This window comes from Schistocerca piceifrons, chromosome X (assembly GCF_021461385.2).
Source record: "Schistocerca piceifrons isolate TAMUIC-IGC-003096 chromosome X, iqSchPice1.1, whole genome shotgun sequence".
Lineage (NCBI taxonomy): Eukaryota > Metazoa > Arthropoda > Insecta > Orthoptera > Acrididae > Schistocerca > Schistocerca piceifrons.
The window spans coordinates 539,802,919-539,820,003 of record NC_060149.1 but is presented as its reverse complement, the minus strand read 5'-3'; positions in this window follow the sequence as shown (position 1 = coordinate 539,820,003).

Sequence of the window (17,085 nt, the reverse complement as noted above, 5' to 3'; positions counted from 1 at the left end):
CAAATTTTCGCGCGGGCTCGATGACTGGGGCTGTTATCTTACAAGTGCTCTTTTTACTCCTTAAAATATGAGGATAAGTCACGAATGTTTCCTTGTAAGTGGGGCCAGTGGTTTCAATCAACGCCCTCAGTTGCTGCATCTGGTAGAAGCCCTCACGAACAGCCACTACTTGAGGTAGGCCAGAATCATATTCACACCGATAACACAAAAGACAACGATGAATAAATCCAGCTACTCTGTACCATTAGCACTATGTATTCGTTGGACTGCATGCTTATCACACTAATAGGTTACTCTGCAGCTGACTCGTTGGTTTTCACAAACTTCTATGATTGGAGTAGAGCAGCCAATCACGTTGTTGCTGCTAAGCACGTCAGATGCCATTGGTTTCGGTGTCACGCACTCCAGAAGATCTAACAACTCCTTACGTTATGTTCATAACACAGACATAATTATGGCTGTGATTCACTCGCATTGTTCAAAACTTTAACCACTTAAACTCTCCACCGTAAATAATTATTTCTGGAGGTTATAACACACGGCTTTGGTTCTTGTCGTGATCTGAAATGGGGTTACATTAATGATAACCTATGCGACTGGACAATATTACATCTAAGGGTGTTAAGAGGTAAACCAAGCGTCATCGATATTCTTCTGTGCGTATGACTGATAGTAAAACACATTCCAATTACTGCATTTAGTAACTCTGTTGCTCAAATACCAATTAAGTTAATGCACTGAAATGACACAATTCATAATAATAGTGCACTAAGGTGACTAAAGTCATGGGATACCTTCGAGTATCATGTCGGACCTCCCTTTGCCCGGTATAGTGCAGCACCTCGACTTGGCGTGAACTAAACAAGTCGCTGAAAGTACCCTACAGACATATTGACCCATGCTGCCTCTAGAGTTGACCACAACTGAGGAAGTGTTGTGAGCGACGTGTGGGTGCTACTCTGTCATTCTGCGCAACGGATTAATCTGAGATGTATCCTTTACCCTGTGGCTCCTGCAAGATGCAGTTTCCACCCCCACACCACTACAGAAGTCAGACAGACGCTCTTAACGTTCTAAAGAGAAATGCCTGAAAAACTTTCAGCAATAAATATCTTCTGGAGTCGTCCGCTGTAAGGAAACGACACAAAAATTCACAAAATTTCTTACGTAACTAGTGGGATACTTGGGTACTGGAGTAGTGCAAGTTAGTGTAAGAAAAACATGAAACTAACGAAAATTATTTTTTTTTTGCAAAAATTCTGAGAAATCACAATGGCACTTTTAGTTATGAACTGAACAGGTTATTTCCGGATTCTTTTCGGAATGTGAAGTTACCTCTTAAGGATACGATTCGCTAATGAAATTTCTATACAAAGTTTAAGATTGTTATTGACTTGGCAGAATGGCTGAGAGCCATGCCTACTCAACTTGAATAATCATCCGTTAGAATGTTGCTAGGTACGGTCGAGGCTGCCGCGTGTGAAATGCAGTGAAGCGTACTGTTGTGGAGGAAATATGGGGCTCGCAAGAGCTGTAGTGCACAATACCGTAAGCTGCAATGACTGCCGTCTGCGCCGCTCGCTGCTGACAAATAAGATAACTCTCGTTCTATCTGGATTGACCTTCGCTAATCAAACTCTCCCTACGCCTTGATGAAGTCAAGGACTCCTATTCGCCCCTAGTCTAACTATTGGCGTGGTACACTGGTCAGATAACCAGTCCACCGCGATGCCACTCAAAAATTCGCATGCAAGCATTTAACTATAACTCTGTCCGTTCACACCGCACATTAAGTGTGGGGGCCAACACAGTGAACAACGCTTAATTGCAAGGACTCAATATAGAGCCGCACTCCGATTCGCTCTCGACATAGGTGCTCTCCCAGTGAAGTACTGAGGAGAGACTTGTTCCTCGCTCTTTGAGTACATGTACGAGCGCACACGCTCTCGTTACGTGTTCTCGCTCCAAGAGCGATGATGGAACGGCCCCTCTCTGCGCCAGATGTGAAGGGGTATATCTTTCAGTGTCTTCCATTACTCCTTCAGCTCAAGGCGTCAGGAATATCGTCTGCCAATCAGCATTGCTCTTCTAAAACTGGAGAATGACGTTTCGTTTAAGGCGACCAATCCGGAAATATGTAGCATCGGTGTTTGGCGTTTGCTGTCTCCCTGTGAAAACCTCTGAAACTGCATGCTATGTTTGTAAAGAATGCGTAGGCTGGGTGCTCCCACACAATGTAGCGGAATTTACTTTTAAGCCGAACACGGGGTCATTCTCCCTTTCACTCGGGCAAACGCTGTCTGCTCTACGGGCGGTCGCCGGCCAACGTAGATAGGTTGACTCGTCCTCTGAAGGGACCGGCCTCCTGGCGTGCAGTTTGCCTCTCCCGAACTAAAAGCTTTTGTGACCATCGTGCCTTGAATGTGTGTGTGTGTACACCAGCCTCAAGTATTTCACCCTCGGTGCGCACTTGCGATTTACTTGTTATTTGCATATCGTTTACATGAATTCATACAACATTGACTTTATCTTATCGAGTTTGGGTTCGAATGAAGTGTCTTGATGTGTGGAATATGATTGTGGGGTCAGAATATGTAAGCAATGAAGGTCAGGAGACCACGACGTCTTACAGTGTTTCCAATGCAAGATTTTTAGCACAAACGGACCTTCCAATAGTATCCCATAAATATTCGATGGTATTTATGTCCGGCGATCAGGATGGGCAAATCATTGGCTCAAATTCTCCAGAATGTTCTTCAAACCAATCGTGAACAGATGTGGCACAGTGAAATGGCGCATTGTCATCTTTCCATGTGAACACAGCCCATACCATTATCCAGCAACCAGCAGGTTGCACAGTACCTTGTTGTCAACATAGGCCCACAGCTTCTGTGGGATCTGTGCCATGCTCGAATCCTACCATCAGCTCTTACCAACAGAAATAAGGACTCATCTGACCAGGCCACAGTTTTCCAGTCGTCTAGGGACCAACCGATATGCTCACGAACCCAGGACAGGTGCTGCAGGCGATACCATGCAGCTAGCAAAGGCACTTGCGTCAGTCGTCTACTGATATAGGCCATTAAGGCCAAATTTCGCCACACTGCTGCAAAGGATACGTTCATCATATATCTCACATTGATTTCCGTAATTATTCACGCATTGTTGCTTGTCTGTTAGCACTGATAACTCTACGTAAACGTCGTTAAGTGTATAAGACCTTGCCGTGCCTGTGTTATTCTCATTACGATGCATAGTTCCTTTGGAGATGCATGAATGTCCAAAGGAACAGGCACTGAGGCAACCACAGCCGTTACAAAACATGAAATGAATTCGCAATTGCGAGTAAGGACTACCATCAGTTGTGGAATGGAATGGAACATCTGACCTGTACGGGAATATACATAATGGATGTACGAGTACAGGTCATAGGTACATGGTTGACGACATACGGAAGTTTGAGTCTAGCTGTGAGTCGTGCACAGATAGCCAAATGGTAAGGCAACTGCTCGCGACAAGAGGGAAACCCGGGTTCGAGTCTCGGTCTGGCACAAATTTTAATTCCATTCTACAGCTGATGGTAGTCGTTACTCGTATTTGTTAAGAAAAGGCCGTTAAGCCATGGCGTTGTCCGTGGAGAGAGCTAATGCCTGAAATTCGTTATTATAGGCACACTCTTGACACTGTGGATCTCGGAGTATTGAAATCACTGACGTTATCCTAAATGGAATGTCCCATCCGTCTAGCTCCAACTATCATTCTGCGTTTCAAGTCTTTTGATTCCCATCGTGAGGCCATAATGACGACGGACACCTTTTCACATGAATTACCTGAGTACGATTGAGAGCTCCGCGAATGCACTGCCTTTCTATGCCTTGGGTACGTGATACTACCGCCATCCACAGATGTGCATACTGCTATTCCATTACTTTTGTCACCTCAGTGTACAGCCAATGTAAAGAAACACAAATGAATTCACTGCAGATTATTTCACTTACACACAATAACAATTTACAATTAGCCATTGCTTTAATATCTGCTAAATTTAATTTGCATAATTAAAAAATGCCATGAGAAAATCGATGTTGACCATTGTCGCCTGCTTTATAGAACTTCAGTTTCTTCGCATTTTTTTAGATCTCCCTAATTCCGACATGCCTTAGCTCTCTCGCTGCCAAAACCAGATTCTAATTACTGTTCCAACAAAAAAAAAGAAAAAAAACAAAAATCGAAAACTCCTACAGATGGGCCCAGATGCGTAAACAAATACCGTTTCTAGAATACCTTGAAGTGATCGATATGTAACCCCCCCCCCCCACCCCCCGGCAACCGATAGGTACGTTGCGGGACGATAGTGGGCAGTCGAGGTCATGTTCAGGCCGGACCGACGCCCTTCAGACATGGGTGAGCCGTGAATCGGTGGGAGATGGTCTGCTCTACGCCCGAAGGCGCCTATGAGAAACATGATGCACAAACAAGCATTTATTGTTCCGAATACACTGTGTTCCATTCACGGTAGCCAGCAGTGGCGGCAGGCAGCAAGGCGCTAGCGTCGCCAGAATGCAGTGAGTCACGTGGCGCTTCACCGTCTCGGCCGCGGCGGCGGTGGAGGCCGGTACTCACTACGAAGAAACATCAGGGCTTCACAAAGTCCTTTGTACGAGCATGCGTAGTAGAGAGGTATTTCCGCGCATGCGCAGAATGCAGCGTTACCAGCGGGCTTTCTGCTTGTCGCTGTTTTCGTCGGCAGGAGAAACACGTTGGCGGTTGAGAACTGTTTCGACGATTGCACACAATATTCTGCGTATTTTTTCAGTGAGTAATATTCTATAAATACATTAATGAAATAAATAAAAGATTATCGGTTTTATATTGCAGTTGAAACAAAACTCTATATCTGATGATTGCTTCTAATTGCAGGAATGGAGTGGAAGTGCTGATAGAAAAACATAGCAAAGAAAGAAGTCGGTATGACCCTACAGATATTTTGTACCATAATAAGGTAGTCAACAAATATTTCATTCCGAGTTTATATGGTTTTCGTTAATGCGCATATAACTTTACTTGCTATAGGTATATGCATCATATTAATTGGTGAAAGTAGCGCACGTGTTTGACTCAATAGCATCTTCTGTATTTTTTCAGCATGCCAGGAAGGAAAGCGTTGCTGGAATTGGTAGACTGCAACAGATTAGTACTGCAAGACGTGATTAGCGTATCTACCTTCTCATTATTCTGCAGAACTAAAAACAAAACAAAAAAATGCTGGAAACATGGCGGAGAGGCTCAGGGGCAACCACCACAACCCAAGCGTGTGGTGGTTCGAACATTTGGCGTTTTTAAAGGATCACATCATGCCAAGAAAACCGCTGAAAAATATTCTTCTCTCTGCAGTGAGTATTAATTTTTGTCACCATGTCATTACACATCTTCTGCGTCATGTAAGATAGCTTATCCTGTTGCAGGAATGTACACTGATATCCACAATTAATTTCTGTTACCATAAACATACATCACAGAGTTCTGACATGGGCACTTAGTGTACAAGCTGGTGCTCTGTGCGACCGATTTGCTATTGCTTTCAAATTCTATCCATCCACTTTGTGAGCTCTCCTCATGTTATTTGTGCATCTGAAAACATTCACATGTCAAGTGGAAACCTTGATGCAGGCGCTCTGGTAGTAATAAGTGAAATTCACATACATCGGCCCAAATAAATATAAGGCAGAACAGTGTACTTTTTTAAGGTCTGTTGTACAGAAGGAGCTGCTAGACTTTTTGGGAAATAAAATATATCACTGTTTTCACTAGTTTGTGGAGATGCTTCTCTGTCAGTTTACGAGAAGATAACGTGAACGAGTTTCAATAGGAACTTCTGAGCAATTGATTTGTATATAATGTGCAGCTCCTCCATTGACGTCTTATGCTCCAGACTGCATCTGATCACACTACTGCAACTCAAATAATATAGTTGTTATTAGTCACATCTTCATTTTCTGTTTTTACAGACATTTTATTAAATAACCATCGGTTACTGAATCACATATAATATTTCAGATTTCGGCAACAGCATTATCACCGCAAAACACGACTGAGAATGTCAAGGAGAAAATTATTGTGGAACTGAGTACCATAGCGGACAGCGCTGATTTAAGTGCATAAACAGTATTCCACATATGTAAATTCCTGTCATTTCATTAAACATGAATCTGTGTATTTTATTTATTTATGCCCATGGATCATTCTGTACAATGGTACTGGATAAGTCTATATGAAGTTTGAAAGATTAACAGTTTCAAAAATACATAACTACAAGCATATAACAGTAAAATGACTGATTTCTTCAAAAACAGTCTCTAAAATACAGGCATCTAAAAAAGTAGATATGCATATATAATTACCAGAGATTTATATCACTTTATGGTTTGTGAAAGGTTTTTACATATTTGCAGTTACATATGAAACAATACATTAATTTTTTGCGTCAAGGTTATTTTAACAGTCTATGGAAAGGCGTGAATCAAGTGACATTTTGGTTTATTTTCGAAATCAGACGTGTTCTCTATTATCCTTATATAGTTTGGCAAACTGTTGCATAGAAGGTGCCTTGCCTTTACAGGCTCTTTGTCAGTTAATTTGAGCCACTTTATTTCAATATGATAATCATATTTTATTGACTTTGTTATAGTCATGGATATCTCTGTTCAACAATGCAGCATACACAACACAATCAAATGCTTTTGGAAAGTCATGAAACTTTCCACAAGCTTTCTTTTGTCCATCTTGTGCTTAGTTACAGCTATTGCTGTACTGGCTGATCTACCATTGCTAAACCCATGCTAGGCATCATTCAAAGTATTGTATTTTTCTATAAAATTTACTGTTTTGTCTTTAATTATACATTCTACTATTTTAGATAAGACGGGTGTAATAGTTATTGATTGGTCACTTCCTGGATCTTCCTCGTTGCCTCCTTTGAAAATAGGGATCACTTTACTCTTTCTTAAACATGTCTCTTCCTTCTGCTATGACTTAGTTTATGAAAGAAGTCACAGGCTTCACTACCCACTGCAGACAGTATTCAGTTAGTCTAGTGGATATACCATCTAGTTCCTCAGTATATTTTTGTTTATAATCGCTGCATTATTTCCGCTAATTCAAGTTCATTTGTTGAGAGAAAAAACAAACTTTTTGTCTCATGCGGACTACTTTGTATTGTTGTGTCAGGAGAGATTTGCTTTATTAATTTGTCCAGTACCTAAACATAAAGTTGTTTTAAAATATGACTGACTTCTTTAAGGTCCGAGATTTCGTTCCCATTTTTCTTCATTGGAAAAAGGGATGAGATTCAACACAGACATTTTCATATTATTGTATAAATTTATTGCAGCAAGATAGTGATTCCAACATTCAGGTTTCATACATGTTATTTACACAATCAATATTTTGCCTACGTAATATTATACAATCTGCTTTAGCTGGCACAATCGTTTTAATGTCATAGTGTGTTTACAGCGCGATACTTCATAAATTTCTTTCTTTTTTCTAGTACTCATAAGACATGTTTACAGTGGGGTGTGTAGATGACAAAAGTTCCCTGTCTACCCCTCAGTGTTCGTAGCTAAAATTGGGCACTATGCCAGTTCAGAGAAGCAGAAGAGAGAGAATTAAGATGGCCTGGCAAATAGTACATTGACAGTGCTGCAAGACATGCAAGCAGCAATGAATGGCAGCACTGCAGGTGACAGGTTATGCCAGTATGTGACAGTTGAGGTGAGGAAAATTAAAAATAGGAAGATAAAAGCAGAAACCAAGTGCTTTATCACGAATGTTATCATGATTGCCATTGAAAAAGATACTATTAATTTTGAAATAAAAGATTGAAAATTAAAAACTATACCTCTTTATAGCCTTCCACTTTCAAGGAATGTGCCCTGCAGAGTTAAAATATTCACAGAACTTCTCATGTACTTCCCTGCACACAGTGATATTCTGTTTCCGCCCTGTTGCTGCCTGGTTGGTAGAGATTCGTCACCCCGCCAAGAACAATTCCATATGGTTCAAAAATCTGTGTCTTCGACATCAGTACTTGTCAGATAAGTGCTATCTGCTTCATAAATTAAATAATTTTGAGCAATGCACAAAGCGTGAATGATCAATTCCACTTTTTCCACAGAAAGACACATGTTACTCAGGGGAATCCTGAAACGATTAGCCAAAATACGAAACGTATTTTCAACTACATGCCTTTCTCTTGAATCCCTGTAGTTGAATTTTTTTTTTTACTTCTGGTTCTCAGAGTCTCTGAATGGCTTCATGAGGTATGGTTCCAAATGAAATGCATCATCTGCCTGTATTACTTGTGGCACTTTTATATTACAGCCTGGAAGTGCTTTTTCCTGGATTATCTTCAGTCAGTTTTAACCAAATGCAGTACTGATCTGCCTATTGGCATAGACACCCACGACACTTACCCTGCCAGTGAAATCAATGTCGACTAACACGATATTTCAGTATCGGTGTTATTCTGATGACGATGCACTGCGGCGACCACAGCCGTTGCTGAACATATCAGATGAATTCGCAGCTGCGAATAATGACTACCATCAGCTGTAGAATGGAATGACGACAATGAAAATAAGTTTGGGTTTGGCAGTGAGTCGTGCACGGATAGACAAATGGTAAGGCGACCGCTCGCGATAAGGAGGGAAATCCGCGTTCGAGTCCCGGTCTGACACAAATTTTCATTGTCGCCATTCCATTCCTCAGCTGATCGTAGTCATTATTCGCAATTGCTAATTCGTCTGAATGTCGACTAAGGTGAATCTGTACCTAGAATCTAGAACAGCCAGCAACACAAGGCTGTGAAATTTTTTGTAGTTGTAATATGACGAGCCGGCGGATTGCAGAGGAACAAACTCAGCTTTTTCCTTTCCATTGCACCTGAAAAGGGAATTTGCACATACATGTAATAAGGGGAACACTTACATTGGTATCTGCAGTAACTTGCTGAAAATTTGCTATCTGTGTAGAATGTGCCACAGATACTATTTCATTTTTAACACATTTATTTTCACTTAATGTCAGATTTTCAATGATACATAGCTCAATTTTGTAGCTTACCAATACAGTTTGCAAACTGACACGGCTAACCAAATTCTTTCGAAATTCAATTCCATCCTGCTTCTGTTGTTGGGACCTGCTAACAATTTATCCAAAATTAATGTCTCAGTCCCACCAAAAGATAATTCATACTCGAAAAATAACAGCAGTTTACCTCCAAGTATTTATGTTTCAGTTTGTTGCAAATTTCAGAACACACTTGCACAATAATTTTTCAAATGCTTGGCTGTGAAATTCTATGGCTGAAAGCTAGTCACTTAAATGATTCCCCAGTTGCTAGTTGCCAGGAATCAAAGTGTGACAAACATACACTACTGGCCATTAAAATTGCTACACCAAGAAGATGATAAACGGGTATTCATTGAACAAATATATTATACTAGAACTGACATGTGATTACATTTTCACGCAGTTTGGGTGCATAGATCCTGAGAAATCAGTACCCAGAACAACCACCTCTGGCAGTAATAACGGCCTTGATACGCCTGGGCATTGAGTTAAACACAGCCTGGATGGCGTGTACAGCTACAGCAGCCCATGCAGCTTAAACACGATACCACAGTTCATCAAGAGTAGTGACTGGCGTATTGTGACGAGCCAGTTGCTCGGCCACCATTGACCAGACGTTTACAGTTGGTGAGAGGTCTGGGGAATGAGCTGGCCGGGGCAGCAGTCGAACATTTTCTGTGTCCAGAAAGGCCCGTACACGACCTGCAACATGCGGTCGTGCATTATCCTACTGAAATGTAGGGTTTCGCAGGGATCGAATGAAGGGTAGAGCCACAGGTCGTAACACATCTGAAATGTAACGTCCACTGTTCAAAGTGCTGTCAATACGAACAAGAGGTGACCGAGACGGGTAACCAATGGCACCCCATACCATCACGCCGGGTGATACGTCAGTATGGTGATGTCGAAAACACGCTTCCAACGTGCGTTCACTGCGATGTCGCCACACACGGACGCGACCATCATGATGCTGTAAACAGAACCTGGTTTTATCCGAAAAAAATGACGTTTTGCCATTCGTGCACCCAGGTTCGTAGTTGAGTACACCATCGCAGGCGCTCCTGTCTGTGATGCAGCGTCCAGGGTAACCGCAGCCGTGGTCTCCGAGCTGATAGTCCATGTTGCTGCAAACGTCGTCGAACTGTTCGTGCAGATGGTTGTTGTCTTGCAAACGTACCCATCTGTTGACTCAGGGATCGAGACGTGGTTGCACGATTCGTTACAGCCATGCGGATAAGATGCCTGTCATCTCGACTGCTAGTGATATGAGGCCGTTGGGATCCAGCACGGCGTTTCGTATTACCCTCCTGAACCCACCAATTCCATTGTCTGCTAACTGTCATTGGATCTCGACCAACTCGAGCAGCAATTTCGCGATACGATAAACCGCAATCGCGATAGGCTACAATCTGACCTTCATCGAAGTCGGAAACGTGATGGTACGCATTTCCCCTCCTTAAACGAGGCACCACAACAGCGTTTCACCAGGCAACGCCGGTCAATTGCTGTTTGTGTATGAGACATTGGTTGGAAACTTTCCTCATGCCAGCACGTTGTAGGTGTCGCCACCGGCGCCAACCTTGTGTGAATGCTCTGAAAAGCTAATCATTTACATATCACAGCATCTTCTTCCTGTCGGTTAAATTTCGCGTCTGTAGCACATCATCTTCGTGGTGTAGCAATTTTAATGGCCAGTTGTATACTAAATCACAATAGGGCATAATGTAAGCTGTCAGTGATAAGTGATGGTCCAATCATCAAACACATAAATTAAATGATCTGGTTCTTACCTCCGGCTAGGTGACATAGTTTCTCTCATCACAGTGTCATTTACGCGAATCCCGTCATGTACCTTGTACGGTAGCTCGTCAAAACATGGCACATCCATCCTGACGAAATTCCAGGGTTCCAGAGGAACTGCAGGTCTCAGCTCCTTCATTAATAGAGTGTAGATGTCCCCCCCTTTACCCCCTCTTCGCAGCCAAGGCCGAACCCAATTCCTGCCACTAGCATTACGTCGCCATTCTTTCCTTCTAATTACTAAAGCTGCTATTTTCACTGCAAATGCAGCACACATAATAGCATCCTCGATGCCTAAAACGATGTGAAATGAAAGTAAACATTGACAATAATTTTCTTGCTCCTGTATGATATAAAAAAAAGAACACTTCAGTCCATAATTCTGTACAACCACAATGTAATTTCATTCAGATGCACATGAGAACAATTACTACTTAATAAATGTGAACCTAGATCTCGCAGAAGATTTAATATGAGTAAGAGCAGTGCTACGAAACTCTCAGTTTTCACACTCGACGACGTAAGCAAGATTGTAGTTCTGAATGTGTTCTCTTGCGGCGCTAGTGCAGACATACATGGTCAGTGTCTATATTGGACAGGTCTGGTCACGCTACCATGATCCTTTGCGATCGCGACCATTTTGGGTGTAGCCTATTACGCGACTGTGGCATAGTGTTTTCGTACTGGATATAGAGTTTTTCGCTAGAAAGAGTATGTATTTATAAATGGGTTGCTGTGCTGCACCGAATTGTAGCAGCAATTCGTCTAAAGGGATCAGATTATTCAGATTTCCTACAGACTAAGTTCGGAGAGCTAAATGCTTGCAGATCTGTAGGAGAGACAAATGGAAGCCAACAACATATTCCAAGTTGTGTGAGGTAAGTAAATTACCGGTTGAAAAGTTACAGCTGAAATATCGTACTTTTCTATATAATTTATATGTTTACGACTTTTTTAAGCTTCACTTTGAGGATTCACAGTTCGAGTTAAGGAAAACTGATGGAAGAAGACTGCTAAAATGGAATGCCATTTCAAAGAAGTTAGACTCCAAAATCCACCCAAACTAGTTTCTTCTAACGGAAACTCCCAAAAGCAAAGAGAGTAACTAAATCAGATGTCAATTAAGGTGAGATATTCATCAACGTTTTTCAGTTTTCATATGTAATCATGTTTTCGACAGATCGCAGTTGTTTAGTTTATTCTAGATTTATGAACGTAACCTTCCAATCTATGATCAGTTAATATCAATTTTGAAACCTGAAATGATGCTAGTATTTGAAGGGACCAAATTAGTGGCGAGCAAATTGTGCCTGGAATTAAAATTGTAGTCGCACATAAATTTATATGGATCATTTCTGTTTAAAACTCTGCTTTGGTCCTACTGCAGTTTCTGTTGATTTTGAGTATTGTACAGGCATGGATTTTGTCGACAACATGGGTTTGTACAGTTTGTTACTATCTAATGTGGTCAGTGAAATCTTTCATATTAATCATGAATCGTAAATCGGTAGATAGCAATTGTCGCACCTGGCACACGAATTGCGTTATTCCAGTATTGTAGCTGCAAATGCAATGTTGGGATTAGGGAACTTGGTTTCATAGCTGAGTGCATGCCAGTGTTCGTTATGAACAATGCTGGTAAGATGCCTACTGAAAAAGCTATTTCAGCTTTGGTCTTTGTTTGAACATTTGTAGCTGTGACATAATGGAGTTTCGTAATTATATTTCCAGGCACTGAAGCGTTTGAGGAAGAAATATATGAACAGAAAGAGGAAGCATGTAGTACAGATGAAGATACTGTTGCAGACTTGCAGCTGCAAAACAAGAGACTGAAAGCAGATGTGAGTTTTTATAGTGACGTCACTTTTATCATTAATAAAATCCACCAGTGAGAAATATGTTATAATAATTATCATTTACATATGTTTGATGCTAGGCCTATATAAAATATTCCTCTCTCTTCACAGATGAAGAAAATGAAAGAGAAAATGCCTGCAATGGAGAGCAAGCTTAGCACATTTTTACACCCAGACCAGATAAAGTTCTTGGAAAGAGTTTCTGAGTCAAACCTTTACAAATGGTCACACAAAACTATAAGTTCTAAAAGTGAAATGTGTTGTTATTACAAAGGGTTATGGATATTTGAGGAGCACCAGCTTTCCACTGCCATGTGCAAGGACCCTGAGGAGGAAGTTTGAAGCCTGCAAATTTGCACCTGGCATCAGCATGATATTATTCAGTGGTTAGGTGTGAAGCTGCAGTCTGAAGATGTGCAAGGAAAACCGTGTGTACTTTCATTGGAAGAAATGTCCAAAACGCCATTTGTTGATTATGACAAAGGTTTAAAAGGATATATAGGATTTGTTAGTGAAGAGTTAAGCAATTCATCAGAGCTGCAGCTTGCCAGCCATGCCTTGTGGTGCGAGGTTTAACAGTTCACTGGAAGCAGGTTGTGGCATATTTCTTAACTTGGAACTCTACAAACCCAAACAAACTTTGGAACACCCTCAATAAGGCAATTAAATGTTTCTATACTCAAAGTGTAATAGTGAAGTGTGTTTCAAGCGTCATGGGTGCTAGCAATGTTAGCATGTAGGGAATTCTATAGATTCATTCAATTCGTAGCCAGGACAGCTGTAAAATTAAGCACTCGTACTTGCCTGATGAGAACTTATATTTTGCTGCAGATGTGCCACACCATTTAAAGAACATTAGAAATTGTTTGTTGTCTCATAACATAATATTGTCTGTGGCCACAGTAAAAGAAAATACTGTGAGTCACAACACAGTTTCACTGAAGCATGTAGAATCGTTAGTCAAACTTCTAGGGGAGGATGGACCTGTACTTGTTCTAAGTTTGTCAGCTAGAAAGATTGATCCGAGTACATTTGAAAAGATGAGAGTTCCAGTGGCTAGAAACTTGTTCAATCGCAATGTGGCTTCAGCTTTACAGTTTACCGCATTATCAGGGCTTCTTTCAAAAGAGGCTAACAATAAGCTGGTTAATCAATAATGTTAATAAGTGGTGTGAAATAATGGTAATCAGAATCTCTCTGTGAGAACAATGCAGATAGGATGACGCATTTGAGACAGATGCTCAAGTGGTTTACAACATTGACTTTCAGCAGCAAGAAGCAGTGGAAACCACTATAAGCAGGACTTCAGCTGTCTACTACAACTGTTCTGGAATTGTTTAAGGAACTATCTTCCAAGCAGTTAATTGACTATCTACTCAATAGTAGGCTGCCCACAGACTCCGTAGAAAATTTCTTTTCCAAAGTCCATGACACTGGTGATATTCATCCTACACCAGTAAAACATATAATCAGGATGATAAGCATAGCACAGTATTTACATGTACCACGGTCATCATCATATGAAGTGGATGTTGATGAGAACTACCTCGACTTTTTTTTTCCAAATCAAAACAGCCAGAGGCTGAGACTGAGTTAGAGCGTCAAGCCTCAGATCCTGTAAGTATTAACACTGTTCAGCCAGCAGGACTGTATTACTTGTCTGGGTGGGTGGTGCATAAACTTATCAGAACTTCAAATTCAGTTACTTGTGACACATGTATTAAATCAGTATATTCTCTACAACCTTCAGAGAACCTTCCCTATGAGTGGACGTCAACTCTGAATCAAGGGGTACAGATGCATCCAACAGAGGCTGCATTTGATGTTATACACCACGGTGAAGACGTCTTCCAAAAATGCAGTTACGGACTGTTGAAGTATGAGAGTGTGCCTCACCACTTGCTTACAATGTGTCTCAGCTGTATCGAATGTGTCAGTGGTTCTTTTTGTCCTCGCGATGATGCAGTGGAATTGCTTTTGAAGACTCTTTTCTCTGAGAGACTACACATTTTTTCCAAAGACTTAAATATGTGTTTCACCAGTAAATCAAACATCTGTGCCAGTAAAAGTTCGTTTATGCGAACGAGTGCTGATTGTAAGAAATAATGTTTTGCTATTCTAAGTAGAACATTGCGTTTAACCTGATCATTTCCTTTTTTGTGCTAAGCAGACCATCAGCAGATCACATATTTTCATTTTTAATTTACAGTTGCACATATTTTGTTTGTAGTAGTTGCCTTCAGAAAAGTGATTTGTTTTATCTGTTTCGTCTTCTTGTGGTGGACACTTTTGGCCATAAATATAATTTTTCTGTAATTGATATGGCCGTAATGTCACAGTACAGTACAGTATAGTAAATTGAGGCTCAGCTATTTCCAGATTTGAAACATAGGTGTTTAGTACATAAAGTTAAAGGATACAGCTATCAAGTCAGGATGTTTCTAGTACGCTTGCTCTGGCTGAAACATAGCCATAAAAGTTACTGCTTTTCAGTGACTTAACGATTTTTGCTATATCTCTAACAGCTATGCTGGCAAAACTGATGTCTGCTGGTAGATTAGGTAATGCCTGTCAAAGAAAATCCACTGGATCTGCTTTGGATGGTCCATTTTTGTCACTGCTTTTTCTAAAATGTCCTAGGACAATATACTTTGATCCTAGATGTTAGCTAGCTTTACTCTGTCCTTCCACTGAAATTGTCTCTGACTTGTTGTAAAAGGGAACTGTGTTCATAGTGATGTACAAATTATTTTCAAGAGATGACTATATTTCTCATATATTGTGTGAACTTGGTAAACTATTCACTGCTCATGTAACTAGTAATGTAAAGTCTTGTGTTTCTGTGAACTGTGAATGATGGGCACTGTTAGATAAGATATTAGTTTTCCATAAGTAATGGATTTTTATCTGATCAACTGTTAAAACCAAAAGTGTCACATAGCAGCAGTTACATTACTGATTTCCAGGAAACGTAAATCTGATACCACAGTGTTACTTGGGATTGTGTGTAAATAAACTTTCTGTGTAAATCTGAGTTTTAAAAAAATCTTCCAGTCTTAGCAAGTACATCATACTCATTACCCTCATTTATCAAAGTAAATATTTGTAAATTATTGGAATTTTCTTCATTGATAACCTTTTCTTAATCGTGATCCCTCGGTCAGTTGCAGTACTGGCTTGGTTGGAAGCAGTAAACCAAAATTTTTATGAGGCATGCTGATTGTACAGTTGTGAGCATATTCATTCTCACTGCAATACTGGTATTTATGACTTTTGGCTAAAGATACACTTAGTAAATTGTATTACATTGGAAAGGAAAAGGCCTTTTCATTAACAAAATTCTGCTTTCCCCAAAGGTATCTGGGGAACGTAAAGCTGTGCGCCATGCTTTAAATGGTCTGTAATTGTTCCCTGCCTTCCAATCACTGAAGCAGAATAGTATTAATAAAAAATATCTCAGGGGTGTTGTCGGTGGAATGTAATACCTAGTGAGCTTTTCTGGCCAGATTTGTTTCGCCTACTAGCATTGTTTTTAATCAGTTTCTTGTTTTTAGGCACATGAAACGGTTCAACTTTGCAGGTAATGAGTTACTAGTGATTTTCCCATGATACATTATACAGTTTCTCTGACTCGTTTGTTCACTCAGAATGCAGTACAGATATACATGTCATAAATGCTAAATTAAACTATATATTTTTAATATCCTCAAAACTAATCGTTTGCAAATGGTGCTGTTTTCATATTCACTTGCCTACACAACTTTCTCTGCATAAAGATAGCAGCAGTAATAATGCACAACATATGTAACTATTCATCCAGCGACTTCTGTAGCAGAAGTGACAGTCACGGCTTGATTGCGATAATGCTGCATCAGATTTCCTTGCCTAGTCAAGTGTTTACATTGAGAAGCTGCAAATATTTATGAAAACATTCCGTTTTACTCAAACTAAATGAGTAATATTGGTCTTACACATAATCAGCATTTTATTTGTAAACTTAAACATATAATTTCCGACACAAAAAACAGGCAAACTGTTTTCGGGACGATAATAATTTCCGAAAGGAACCGCTCTCTTCCCTAGAGACATAACACTGTGTCATCTGCTCTAGCCCCAATATGGCGACTCCAGAAGGAACATTGGTGTCCAGACCTTCCCTATACAGACCTTGTACACGGTAGGTATATCGTGTAATCGGTCGACGTGAACCAGTCGGTAGTACGACATTTCAACACTTGAGGTACTGGTACTGACATGTATGTCTTATGTGTGCATTGTAATAGAGGCTTCAGCCGCG